The sequence below is a fragment of the Canis lupus genome, chromosome 9 (genome assembly GCF_011100685.1).
Source record: "Canis lupus familiaris isolate Mischka breed German Shepherd chromosome 9, alternate assembly UU_Cfam_GSD_1.0, whole genome shotgun sequence".
In the NCBI taxonomy this organism is placed as follows: domain Eukaryota; kingdom Metazoa; phylum Chordata; class Mammalia; order Carnivora; family Canidae; genus Canis; species Canis lupus.
The window spans coordinates 9149084-9163634 of NC_049230.1; the positions used below are offsets into that span (position 1 = coordinate 9149084).

The 14551-nt window shown below is 37.0% G+C and overlaps 1 long non-coding RNA gene across 6 annotated transcripts in view; it reads left to right on the forward strand.

Moving 5' to 3' along the window:
• The first annotated feature begins 12351 nt into the window (after positions 1-12351).
• The window catches only part of LOC111097339, a 569600-nt gene continuing 567400 nt past the window's right edge, over positions 12352-14551 (forward strand). For all 6 annotated transcript variants that reach the window (XR_005364248.1, XR_005364246.1, XR_005364247.1 and 3 more), the window contains exon 1: positions 12352-12619. This is a non-coding gene — a long non-coding RNA (uncharacterized LOC111097339). The remainder of the gene's footprint in view (positions 12620-14551) is intronic.

A 14551-nucleotide genomic window follows, 5' to 3' on the forward strand; every position in this document is an offset into this window, starting at 1 on the left:
TTATTTCAGAGCCTTGCCTTGGGAATTGCGTCTCTATTTATATTAATATTATTGCATCTTTCCATCTACATTTGTAGATATGATTTAAAAATTACTCATCCATCCATAGTAATTTCTGCACAACTCAACTTCATCCATGGAGTTTAACTGACAGTCAAAAATAGAAAAAAATGTGTGTGTGTGTGTGTGTGTGAATGATTATTTGGCATAGAAAAAAATCCTGAGAAAAATAAACAATTACCTACCAGAAGCTAGAGTGGCCTAATAAATTGCCCCTTACCTGTCCTGCATTAATTAGGAGTTATGCTTAAGATCTGGATCTTCATAGATGCTCCTTTTCAATTTATCTTAATTTTATCTGTGCTGTGTGTGTCTTTGGGGAAGAAAAAGGATATAGTGGCTTTCAAAATTAGTGACCTAAAAATAAAATTACAGATTTTCCTAGTTCAATCCATAAGCTAAATGTAAAAAGAATACACATAATTGCATGCCATCCATTATACTTGTCGTAATTCTCTCCTATGCCTCTTTTTCTTCAAAAGCCACCTCAATTCTCTCATGCAATTTACCTTGAATAAATTGAAAGCAACAGTATTTTCACATCTACCATAATCATTATCAATATATCTGCCTCAAGCAGTAAGAGCTTCCCAGAGCTGGGTTTATTAGGCAAACCTGATTGACCACTCTAATTATATGATCAATAGTATGAATATTAAGAAAATAACCTTGGGGGCGCCTGGGTGGCTCAGTTGGCTAAGCATCTGACTCCTGTTTTTGGCTCAGGTCTTGATCTCAGGGTCACAGGATCAAACCCCACGTAGGGCTCTATGTTCAGCATGGGGTCAGCTTGTCCATCTCTTTCCCCCTCTGCTGGTCCCCCTACTCACACTCTGTCTCTCTCTAAAATAAATAAAATCTTAAAAAAAAAAAGAATCTTGGGTGTGTGTTGAGTGATTTTCTGCATTTTGACGCTTTGCTGGAGACAGCTATTTCCTGCCACCAAGACTGCTCCCTCCAAGGCAATCTCAACCCTCTTTTAGCAGATTCTTCCAATATTTATCTACATATTTCCAGTTAATGTTTGAAAATATCACTATTCCTTTTTCATTTTGAAGAATTATTTCTTGAACTCTTATAAATGGAATATGGTAATTTGATTATTCTTTTCCTTATCCTTAGACTAAAGAATCCTATCTTCTCTTTGTTCCAGGAGATGATTTGGTATTTATTACTAGACCAATTCACTTCTTTTTTTTTTAAGACTTTATTTATTTATCCATGAGAGACACAGAGAGAGAGGCAGAGTCATAGGTAGAGGGAGAAGCAGGCTTCTCACATGGAGCCTGATGTGGGACTCAATCCTGGATCCTGGGATCACGACCTGAGACGAAGGCAGGTGCCCAACAGCTGAGCCACCCAGGTGTCCCCAATATTCATTTCTATATCCCATCATAACTGAAAATATTAGTCACAGCTGAGTCATATAGTATACTATGTTCATTTTTCCTTTATAATTTTTTTGGTGACAGCCATTTTCTTTATTTTTTTCCTTTGTTTTGATAATTCAAGCCCAATTTTTGTCTCAGGTCTGTATAAGATTCTCAATATGATTATAGACATTTGATAATCTGTTAATTTCATCTTCTGACATGATCTTCCAAAACATTCTGACATACTCTAATCAAGATTGATTGCTATTGCGGTGCCTGATTGTTCAGTCAGTCAAGCATCTGACTTTTGGTTTTGGCTCAGGTCATGATCTCAGGGTTGTGAGACTGAACTAGTGTCAGGTTCTACACTACACATGGAGCCTGCTTCAGATTCTCATTCTCTCTCTCTCTTTCTCTGCCCCTCTCTCCTCCAAAATAATTTAAGAAAAAAAGATTGCTAACTATACTGGTGCACAGCTGCTATATTAAAAATTTTCTTAAACATCATCTTGGTTTCCCTCACCTCTTCCAAGTTTGTTTTCTATTCTCTAGAACTCAAATCAAGATGTCTTGACTCTCCTTTAACACTAAATTTAAAATTTAGTACGATGTATAAATTTTATTGTCGAGATAATTTTTTCAAAAAATTGTGAAGACATTTTTTCATAGTCTCCTGCATTTAGAGGTAGTGTTGGAAAATCTATTATCACAGACTTCATGACATTTATATAAAACTCACTTTTTCTTACTACAAAATTATAGGATTTTTTGCTGGTCATAAGAGTTGACATTTCACAATGGTATATTTAGGTATGGGTCCATTTCAGTCACTATTCTGTGGACTCTGAATCCTTCTAAGTCTGGAGATGGATCTCCTATTTGAGGATGTTGTCTTGGAATGTTTATCTGATTATTCCCTTTCTACTATTGTTACCATTTTATCTGTTGTCTCTCTCTTTCTCTTTTTTTATTTCACCGACTTCATCTCCCAGACTTTATACTGAAGTTTTAAAAAATTCATTCTTTTTTTATTTCCAAAACCCTTTTATGTACTCTGAAGATACTTTTCTTCTAGAATTCTGTTCTTTTTTTTTAGATATATTACCTCTTTGAAAATATTTTTGCTATTTTTTATTACTCCAAATACTTATACCACCAAATGTCTCCTGCTTGCTTATTTTGTACCTATTTTTATATTTATTTTTTATTTTAATATTTTACTTATTTATTCATGAGAGACACAGAGAGAGGCAGAGACAGCAGAGACAGGAGAAGCAGGCTCCATGCAAGGAGCCCCATATGGGACTTGATCCAGGAACTCTGGGATCACACCCTGAGCTGAAGGCAGACACTCAACCACTGAGCCACCCAAGCATCTCTTGTGTCTATTTTTTAAAGATGTATTTATGTATTAGAGAGAGAGAGAGAGGGTGCAGGGGGCAGGACAGGTAGAGGGAGAGGGAAAGAATCTCAAGCAGACTCCGTACTGAGCACAGAGGCTGACATGGGGCTTGATCTTACCCCCCTGAGATCAGGGCTCTGAGATCATGATCTGAACTGAAACTAGGAGTTGGAAGCTCAACCAACTCTGCCAGCCAGATGTCCTTATTTTGTATCTATTTTTAACATTATGTTCCTTTTTCAAATGCCTGGTGCCTGGGACCCTAGACTGTTGAAGTTCTTTAAGTGTGGTCTTCCTGTGTAATGATTCTGATGAGGCAGTTTCCTTGTAGAAGCCTAAATATAGTACTTAAATCTTTATTCTTGGTATTGTTGATTTTTCCATTAAAGAGACGTTGTATTCCCTACATGTAAGTAAGGTAGACTTCTGGCTTCCAATGTTCTAGAATTTAAGTGAACAAAGAAAATCAAGAAGTACCTTCTCATCAATGGGCCTGACTCAGTGTAGGGACTTTCTGCTTCACTATCTCTAGAACTCTAAGTCTCCTACTATGATGCCGGATAGGACATAGTAGGCTTGTTGCAGGTAGAGACATAACTACTTCTTACTCAGAAGGGGAGTGATTCTGGTGGGGAATAGCAGTTATAATATTGTATAGGTTGACTTCTTACCTATCTTTTTTTCCCTATCTCCACCCTCAATACCAGAAGTCACTGTGCTGCCATTTCCTGAGACTTAGAGGACATTGTACGGTCAATGAAATTACATTTTGGCCTTTTGTTCTATCACTTTAGGGTTAAGCTTTCCCTGGTATACGAAATCATCACCACCTGTTCGTTTACTTCCCAGCTTAAAAAAAAACAGAACTTCTATCTTTTCTCAGGTTCTCTTTTTCCTTGTGGGATTCTTTGATCATTAATTATTTGGTTATTATTGCTAATTTTCTCTTTAGGAGGTAGCAGCACTACATCACGTGGAAATAAGGTCAATCTTTATAATCATCTCTAGTGTTAACTTGTAATCTTTAATGAAGCAGGTGCCAAGACAGAATTAGATAGATCAGAAATGTACTGATTGAAATACTTAGGGAGAATAAAAAGGAGAGGGATCAGGAGTAGGAGGGAAGGACCTCCGGACACGATGCAGGTTTTATGTTTGTGAAAGGACAGAGGGAAGGAAGGAACTTTGAGTAAGATGAGACTCTTGATGCGACACAGCTCTGAGAAAAGCTTGGTCAGGCTGGTAGGCAGTTTTAACACTGAGATTGCCCATTAGAAGAGTTGCATGTCAGGCAGTAGTGGTCTTGCTTCATTATCTGTGCTGTGTTCAGTCATTGGTTGAAAAAAGCCCATGGGGAGTTGGGAACATTGTGACAAGTCAGAGAGATGAAGCACATGGAGGCTGTCAGCCTACAACACTCCTTGTAGCAGAGTCTGTCTTGAAGGAATATCTGGTCAGTACTTGCCCATGGTCACCATATCTCTGCTCTGTGAGAAAGTATCGAGTACCAACTTTATGTAAAAGAAAGTATTAGTTACTGTCTTAGTCAGTTTGGACCATGGACTGGATGGCTTACAGAAGCAATAGAAATTTTTTTCTCATAGTTCTGGAGGCTGGAAGTCCAAGATCAGAGGACCAGTATTATAGAGTTCTGGTGAGGGTTTTCCGGGTTGTAGACTTCTGACTTCTTGTTGTATCCTGACATGGTGGGAAAATAGCAGGCTATATCTCTGGCCTCTTTTTATAAGTTTGCTTATAAGGTTCTACCCTCATGACCTAATTCCCTCTCAAAGGTTCAAGTATCCTCACATTGGAGATTGAATTTCAACATATAAATTTTGGGGGGCACACAATTATTCAGTGCATAACAGTTACTATTCAGTAGTGGTGCAAGAAAACAATGACATCTTTCTTTCAAAACATGAAATGTAGTTTAAAAGACTGACATGGAACACTAGGATTACTTTCCCGTGCAAGATTTCATGAATGAATTCTCATTTAATTCCATAGCAAAAATAAAGCATCACCAGACCGTTGCCCAAATCTGATAGTAATAACTCAAAAATATATTTGGAGTGTGTTGCTTGCTTCTCCATTGCCAGCATTATCTGTTGTCGGCACTATCTGCTATAACCTTCCAACATGAGGACTTTCTCGTTCTTCTGCTCAGCTACCATTCATTCAGTTGCCATAGAGCAGCCACTCTATGGTGAGCACTCTAGGGTGTGCATTTTCAAAAATATAATCAGATTCTATCACTTTTTTTAAAAAAGATTTCATTTATTTATTGGAGAGAGAGAGAGCACAAACAGAGGGAGCAGCAGAGGGAGAGGGAGAAGCAGGCTCACCACTGAGCAGGGAGCCTGATGTCGGGCTTGATCTCAGGACCTTGGGGTCATGACCTGAGCTAAAGGCAAATGTGCAACTGACTGAGCCACCCAGGGACTCCAGATCCTTTCACTTCTCAAAATACCCTGCGATGATTTCAAATTGCTCTTTAGTGATATCTAAGTTGTTTGTATGGCTTGAAAGCCCACACGTGGTCCAGTGCATGCCCAGCTCATCCTGTACTGCTGTCCTTTTGCTCACTGCACACAAGCCATGCAGGCCTTTCTTCCTTCCAGATCCTCAGGCTGGCCCATGCCTTTTGTCTCCAGCCTGCCCTTGTATTCCTTCTGTCTAGAATGCCCTTTCCCTGTTCTTCCTACTGCTGCCTCTCCAACTATATATTTCAGATGTCATGTAAGTCACATACATTTGATTTGGAGTGCTTGTAACCTGAAGCAGAACCAAGACCCCAACTTTTGTGATTGGCACTTATGTCCATCAATAGCTACCTGCACTCAGAGGGGCTGTTATTTGCTTTCTTGGGAAGGTTGAGAGAACAGTAGTAAGAGTAAAGGAACACTTCCATCTTGGGTCTCTTCTGTCAATGGGTTAGCCAAATATCTCCTTTGTAAATGCAAATTATCATTTGAACTGGTAGAGTGTTAAATATGAGAAGACATTGATGTTTGGAGGACTAGCTGAATAAGATGGATCATTTACAGTATAGTTGTATGTTTAATTTTTAAATTACAGCTAAATGTGTATCTGGACTGCTTTCAGATCAGTAGTATAGTGCCTACAGTATAGCAGATCCTCAAAAAATTATTTTGAATTGAACAGGTAAACACTGGAAGCACAGAATTTCTATGTAGAAGACTGTATCTCAAATTTGTGGTACGCTGCTTGCCACAGAAGTTAAAAATCTAGAACTCATGAATATTTGAGGACTGTTTGCATGGTTGTAAGTGAGAGACATTGAGAATTAATTATTTCCTGCTTCATTCAGCCTCTCTTGATTCTAACATGGTATTCTCACCTATAAAAAATGAAAAAAAGTTGAGAGAAAGATAGTTCTGAAGAGAGAAAACAAGCGGATTTCCATTAAACCTGTTGCTCTTTTTTTCCTATGCACTTATTTCTTTGTCATTAAATAAAGAATATATGGGAATAAAATTTGTCCCCCATCCTATATTATTGCTATAGTATACAAACCGTTAAATAGATTATAAAATGTTCATACCGTGTTGATTTTCTGTACCACAGATTTGGCAAGCCTTTTTTTCTATACAGGACCAGATTTGCAGACCACATGATTGCCATCCTATATTCTTCTTCCTCCTCCTTCTCTTTTTTCTTCTTCATTTATAACCCTTAAAATATATTTTTTTTAAAAAAGGTCATGGCAGGGCAGTGATTGGGGGCCAGATTTGACATGTGACTGACCTGCATAATAATCCAACTCAATTCACAAAAGTAAAAATCAGACAGAAGTTATCATCTGAAATTGTTATACACACAGTGAGGGCAAAATGTTAAACTCTAAAAAATATGGGAGACTTTGTAATCTAATTACATTCAAGGAAAAATTAAAATGTATATTTGTATAGCAACAGGAAAAATAAGACCAGAAATATGCAGCAATTCTTATATACACATATTTGATAGTTTTTCCTGCCTTCTGGGTATGGGTTATAAAAACTTATTGGATTTCTAAATTTATGATGAGGATTTCTAAGTTTTGAGTTAGATTACAAGCAAGACAAAAATATGGATATTGCATATTATCATGGGAAAGCGGGGTGGCAGGTTGTTTCCCAGAGTCTCTGGAGATTATGATTGGTGGATTTATTTTTATACTAGCTCATGTACCATCAAGTCTATGCATGCAGATTGCATAAGCACTAGTGATTCAGAAGGGTTGCTGCCAGTAGTATACAGGTAAATCTGCTCTCTAGAAAAAAAAGTATTTACTGATTTTAATGGTGTAGATACTCCCACTGTGGCCCACTCAAGCTACCAATGGTTTAACATTCATCTGAGAAAATTCATGAATGTTTAATAATCAGCTCTCTGAACTGGCAGGAGCAGACCCCAGCATCGCCCTACTTGTCACCCACTAAGAGAGTGGTAGCTGTGTCTTGAAAGCTGTCTATTCTTTACTATACCAGATAGACCTGTGTTTAATTGATATTTCTAAGGAAACTATTTAGAAAACTCTGAGCATGGCAGCTTGCAAAGCTTAATTACCTACTTCAGAGAATGTATGCTGACCCTAATCTATGGTATCATTACCTGAATTGGAAAAAAAAACAGTACATTTCAGCCATCTCTAAAGGCACATGTTTGTTAAATGGAAGTCCAAGGAAAATATTTTTATCTGAAAACAAGATAGGAAATGTAGAAATGCAAGCATAATTAAAAGTTAGAACAATATGAATAATTCAAGAAGTGAACCCAAGTTAGGGTATGTGTTTTTGCTTGGAAATGCTTGCCATTTTAATCCCTAAGAATACACATTTTAAAGTTTTGCCATTATTAGCAAAAGGCAAGGAGCAAGTGGAACTCTTATTCACAGTAGTTTTTATAGTTACCTACACCCTTATTAAGTGATCCAATGAGTCCACTCCTAGGTATGGTTCCCAAGAGAAATGAAAACAGATGTGCACAAAAAGACTTGTATCAGAATGCTTATAACATATGAATTCATAACAGTCCCAAAATGGAGAAAACTCAAATGTACATCAGGATGTGAATGAATAAAAAAAAATTGTGGTGTACTTGAAAAATGGAATATTACTAAGCAACAGAAAGGTTGATTTACTGTTACGGGCAACAGTATGCATGGAATTCAAAAACTTACACAGAGCAAAAGAATACAAATTCAAAAGACTATATATACTACAGGATTTCATTTTCTGTAAAGGACCAAGAAGCTGGCATTTTAATCTTTATGGGCAATTACTTAATTCTACCATCATAGCCTAAAAGCAGTCATAGACAGTATGTAAATGAATGACCATAGCTGAATTTCAATAAAACTTTGTTTTTTACACTGAAATTTTAATTTCATAAATATTTCATGTGTAATGAAATATTATTCTTTTATTTCTGTCTTTTCTTTTCAAAACATTTCAACATGGAAAACAACTACAATATCTTTTAGCTTGTGAACCTTACAAAAAAGGATAGCAGGCCACATTTGGTTTATGGGTCATAGTTTGCAAATCCTTTGTTTTAGACCAAACTATGCTAACATAAATGTCAGAAAACAGATAGTTGTCTGGGGCCAGGCATAAAGTAGAGTTGACTGCCAAGGGGCACAGGAGCATTTTTGGGGGGTGACGGAAATGTTCTATATCTCGATTGGAGTGGTGGTTATACCTAAGAGTAAATATTTATTAAAACTCAGCAACTGTAACCTTGAAAAAGGACATTTTATTACATGCAAATTATACTTCAAAAAGTTGCTTTTCCAAAAGAGTAAAGATAAAAAAATAAAATAAAATAAACTGCAACTAGAGATAGATGTATTTATTTTATCCTATCCTCTCCCCAAGCCTGCACTAGCTTGAAGACTATTTCGCATGGTATTGAAGCTCACTTAGGAGATAACAAAATTTTCTCAGCTGACTAGAAATCAATGAGGTTTTTCTTAGCAATATTCAGGGAAAACTTGAAGGCAAAGGAAGGAATTAGCTCTTACCCTGTTATCATTCCAAGGTCCATCTAGTCTAGCAAGATATGCCAAATTTAGAAAGTGAAAAAAAATTTAAGGGGATCCCTGGGTGGCGCAGCGGCTTGGCGCCTGCCTTTGGCCCAGGGCGCGATCCTGGAGACCCGGGATCGAATCCCACGTCGAGCTCCCGGTGCATGGGGCCTGCTTCTCCCTCTGCCTGTGTCTGTGCCTCTCTCTCTCTCTGTGTGTGACTATCATTAAAAAAAAAAAAAAAAAAAAAAAAAATTAATTGAGAGCTGCTGATTGATCATCATTAAAACATATATTGTATAATCATGGAAGTGTGCTAAGAAATTAAGGAATCCAAAAAATATTTTAAAAATGCCAAATTGACATAAAGGATGAAAGAAAGTCACATACTAATAATCGCAAGAATCAAGCCTGATATTAACTTATTTCTAATACTAGTACTATTCTCAATGCTTTACCTGCACTATCTAATAAAATCCTTGAAATATCTTTATGAGGTTGATGATTTTATTATCTTCACTTTCACATGAAAAGACTGAGGCTTGGGTTAAAAACCTGGCTTAGAATTGCTGAGTTAGAAAGGGGGCAAGCCAGGATTGAATCCAGGTTCAGTAACCCTGGGCCCCTCAGCTTGATAAAACAGGAAAGAAGATTTTTCTCTCCCAGAAGACTTGATTAAGAAAGAAAGGAAGGGAGGGAGGGAGGAAGAAGGAAGGAAGAGGAAGAAGGAAGGAATTCTTTCATAAATGCTTAGGGGATTTAAGGACATGGGAATATAAGTACCTTAATTTTCTAAGCCCCATACTAAAGGGCCTGGCTCTTAACTAAGTGTGCAAAAAAATGCTTGTGGAGCGAGTTAATTGATTAAAAATTTTCCCCTAGAGTGTTTTGGATTTAATACCTCAGTTACTTCTTTTTTCTCTCAAAATTTTGATCTTTGCTTTTCTTCAGAAATTCGCATTCATTAACCATTTTATAGAATGCAGTTCAGTGGATTTAGTACATTCACAATGTTGTGCAACCACCACCTCCATCTAATTCTCTTTGTCCAACTTTAAAAAACCACATAAATACCGACTTTTCTGCGTTATTTACATGTATTAAGACCCAGGACAAAAATATGGGCCCAACAAGAAGTGTTTTTGATCTTAACTGCTGCCTTATCTCCAGCAATGTAAAAGCTCTCTAGACATTTGAGGCTTACAAATCTGGGTACCACCAGCATACTCTGCTAGCTGTTGAATGAAGAACACATTCACAAGTCAAGACAATCTTTTTCAAGATCAGGCATTTGCTGGTTATGCAAGCTGCATTGCTGATATTAGTCCAGTCGCTTTTATACTCCTCGAGTATGTCATTCCACTTTGATCACTCACAGCGCTTGCTGACTTTCTGGGAAATGAGTAAGAGTGTTTCATTCAACCGTAAGCATGTCCGGGACTAGGCTACAACTCTTAGAATTCTCTTCACTGTCCTTAAATAGAGATAGGGAAGCCTTGATTTGAAGGCAGTTGCATGCTGTCAGGTGATGTGGAAGTTGGAAATTGTAGACACCTGGGCTGTTATATTACTTCATAGGCTTGTTTTATGGCCACGATTGATGCCAGATGAAAGTTGCTCGGGCAGGCTGGAGCGCTTACCCAGGTGAGCATATATAAAGGCATTCCGATAAGGAGAGAGCCACTGGGCAAATCACCACCGGCTCTCAAAGTTCACCATAGATTGTTATCAACAGCCGACATCTGTTTACTTCCTTAACCTGTGACAGCTTATCAAGGTCCCAGATGCGTGCACACCGAGGATGGAGGAAAGAATGTAATGCAGCATGGCTTCTTTTATTAGTTGCTGATGTCATTATGCATCTTCATAATTGAGGTTTGTGTTTTTCCTAGAGTAAGATGCATGTGTTTGCATCAGATTACTTTCTCGTGATATTTTTAGAAACCTACTGAGGGAGAAAAGAACAGATAGAAGAAAAAAGGAAAGAAAGACGGGAAAGCAGTCTTTATACTATCACCTCAGGCTTCCTCCCAGACGATGCACCTGTTCCTTTCAAGTTCCTTTCCAGAGTGACTAAGAAAACGATTTTATTATATCACGACCTTCGGTCTAAATTCCCCTTTATAAAGTAGTGGATAGTGAGACTCCAAGTATTGCAAGTACTACCGATAGAGTTAAAACGTATATCTGAGGACGATGGCTATTTTTATGATGGAAATTAAAAACGTGTACCAAGAAAACCGGGGTTGTAATGTTTAAAATGTCCATAAGAGCATATTGATTGACAGCATGAAGGATTAACATTCATCGAGAAAGAATCATGTAAGTGCGCTAAACAATGTGATTACTTTTTTCCCCCAATGTCACTTTAAAAAATCAGATATCCAATTCAAACAGAAATTATTAACGACATGGGTATATGTGTCGTTGGTCCCATTTCATTTTTATAGTGTGACTCAGCAGCTGTCCTGCATTCAAGGCAGGTTGATCGTTCTAATAATTCACTCTAATTAACTACTCCTTTCTGATAATGGCCCCTCTTGGCGTAATCCACCAAGGGAAGCTTTGAAGTTGGCTCATGTTACCAGCAGGAATCATGATAACACGTTTTTGATGCTGCTTAGACGTTTCTGTCCCCAAAGATCCCCAGATAGTCATCTTTCCATTATTCTTACATTTGCTGTCCACTTTGACATTTTCCTGGAAAACTCTTAATCTCCTATGGTTTTCTCTATGGGTCTAATGTTTTTCTTTTTACTGCTACCCTGAGAGCATCATTTTATGAAACGACACTGGAATGAGGACAGTAAATGAACTGTATGCACGCGCACACACACACAAAAAGTATTTTAGCTATGATAGAAATGACACTTTTATATTCAACCATTTTTAGAAGATCCCTGTGACTTTCCTTGCTTTGTACAAATAATCAAGAAATGTATATCATTAACTGGAGAAAAAGTTAATTTTATTGACCTACTGTTTGCCTGTTGTTCAGTGTTGACTCTGGTCTACACAGAGGTGATTCAGAGAAATGTTTTAAAAAAAAATTAGTGAAGATCTGGAAAGTCAAAAAACCTTTTAAGATAGTACAGCATTCTAACTGGACCCGATGTCCATTATCTGATGGAAAGACCATTTATTTTTTCATGACTTTGGTTGTCATTTCATAGTGAACTTTTCAGCAATGCCACCCACTTTCAGTGTTTCTAAAGTCTTGAAGATATGTATTCTTACCATGGAAACCACGGGCTCTAATAATATTTAATTGTTATCCCCTTGTGTTGTAATTCTATACCAATGAGGGGGTGGAAAAGTAGTAACTGTTATCACCAAGTGTAGCATTTCATAACATCTTTGAGTAGACAGAAATAACCTCCTTCAAAGGCATTCAGGGACACTTTGATGTAGCAACATACTGGTCACTGGAAATCACTCATCACTGAAGGTCTGTTAAAAACTTTCTCCAGACATTTGTTTCTTCCTGTTTCCGTCATTCCTTAAATACCAACCTTTTGTCACCAGCTTTTAGTCCTTAGGCTGCAGGCTTGAATACCTGTCATAAAGGCCTGAGTAGAAAAAGAATCCTATACTTTCTGGAAATTCTCATATGGCTGAACATACTGGAGGGTTCAGGAGGTCCCCCTGCACTCAGGATTCTGTTCGCTTAAACTGTTTGGACACCAACCACGTGAAAAGGAACTCATCCAAGAATGGATTATAGCCAACAACTCTGACATGAAGACACAGGTAGAGTATGAGGATGTGGACTTCGTAGATGTTTATGTTTTTTGGTATTAGGAAGATTTAAAAAAAAACATATCAACCTTATTGATGTGTAAATTACATAAAATAAATTGCACCAATTTTTTTTTTAAATTTATTCTTTTTTTAAAGATTTATTTACTTATTTATTCATGATAGATATAGAGAGAGAAGGAGAGAGGCAGAGACACAGGAGGAAGGAGAAGCAGGCTCCATGCCGGGAGCCTGACACGGGACTCGATCCTGGGACTCCAGGGTCACGCCCTGGGCCAAAGGCAGGAGCCAAACCGCTGAGCCACTCAGGGATCCCCCAAATTGCACCAATTTTTAAGTGTACATCTTGTTAAGTTTTGGGAAGTGTATCTATCTGTGTGACACCTCCACAAGCAGGACGTAGAATAGTTCTTTTACCCTCGAAGATCTTGTCCCCTTCCAGACAATTCCCTGCTAACCTCTGGCCAGAGGCAGACACTAATTAGACTCGTCTTTTCTAGAGTTTCATGTAATTAAAAGCTCAGAGTGCATACTTTTTGTGCAAAGCTTTTACTACTCAGCTAATGTTTTTGAGATTCCTCCCAATTGTTGTGTGCTTCTAATTTATCCCTTTTAATTGTTGATTAGTGTTTCTTTGCATGGATATACTATAATTTGTTTATTCAGTCACCTATTGATGGACACTGGGTTGTTTCCAACATGGAGCTATAACAAATTAAGCTGTTAAGAGCATTCATGCACTAATCTTTTTGCAGATAGATATTTATGTTTACTTTTGTTAAATATGTAGTATTGGATCACTATGTCCCATGGTAAATGAATGCTTAGCTTTATAAGTAACCGACAAGCTGTTTCCAATGGAATTGTACCATTTTTCATTCCCACTGGCAGTATGTGAGAGTAGTGATTGTCTCACATACTTGCTAAGTCTTGGTGTTGAGATTCTTTTTAATTTTAGTCATTCCAGGGTGTATCTCTCTGTAGGTTTATTATTTATTTATTTATTCTCTGTAGGTTTAAATCACTTTCATTACCTTGAGTAATAATGCCGAACCTATTTTTATGTGCTTATTGGCTATTTGTATACCTTCTTTTGTGAAATGTCTGATAGTGTGTAGAACAGTGTTTGCGTATTTTTATAGGATTATTTGATATGCGATTGAATTTCATTTTTTTGTGTGTTCTAGATATAATTCCTATGTCAGATACATACACTGCAAATATTTTCTTCCAGTCTGTTGACTATTTTATTCTCTCATCAGTATCTTTCAAAGTGCTATGACTCATCTAAGAAATCCTAACCTATTCCAAGGTTGTAGAATTTCTCCTGTGCTTTCCTCTGAAGGTTTTATGTTTTGAATTTGTATGCTTAGTTCTCTGCTGCATTTCAAGTTAATATTTACATGATGGAAGGTAAGAGTTAAGGTTTGTTTTTTATATTAATAAATATTTGTTCTTACCCTATTTCCCTCTTTGTATGAAAGACTATCCTTTCTCCCACTGAACTGCTCTTTCAGGTTCATTAAATACCCATATACATTTTAGAATTACTTCATCAGTTTCTAAAAAACATGCCCGCTGTTATTTTGTTGGGATTGCTTTAAGTTTACAGATAAAATTATAGACATTTTAACAATATTGAGTCTTCTAATTTATAGCCATGTTATAATTCTCCATTTATTTAGTTCTAAGCATTGTTTTGTAGTTTCTTTATGCAATGTTTTGTAGTTTTCAGTGTACAGGTCTTACACATATATTGTGAAATTTATACTTAGATATTTGATTGCAGTCAAAATGCTATTTTTATTTCAGTTACAATGGTTTATTGCTGCTATATAGAAAAATAGTTTATAATTCTATATTAATTTTTTTCCCATGATCTTGATAAACCTGCCTAGTAGCTTCTAGCTTGTTTTGTAAATT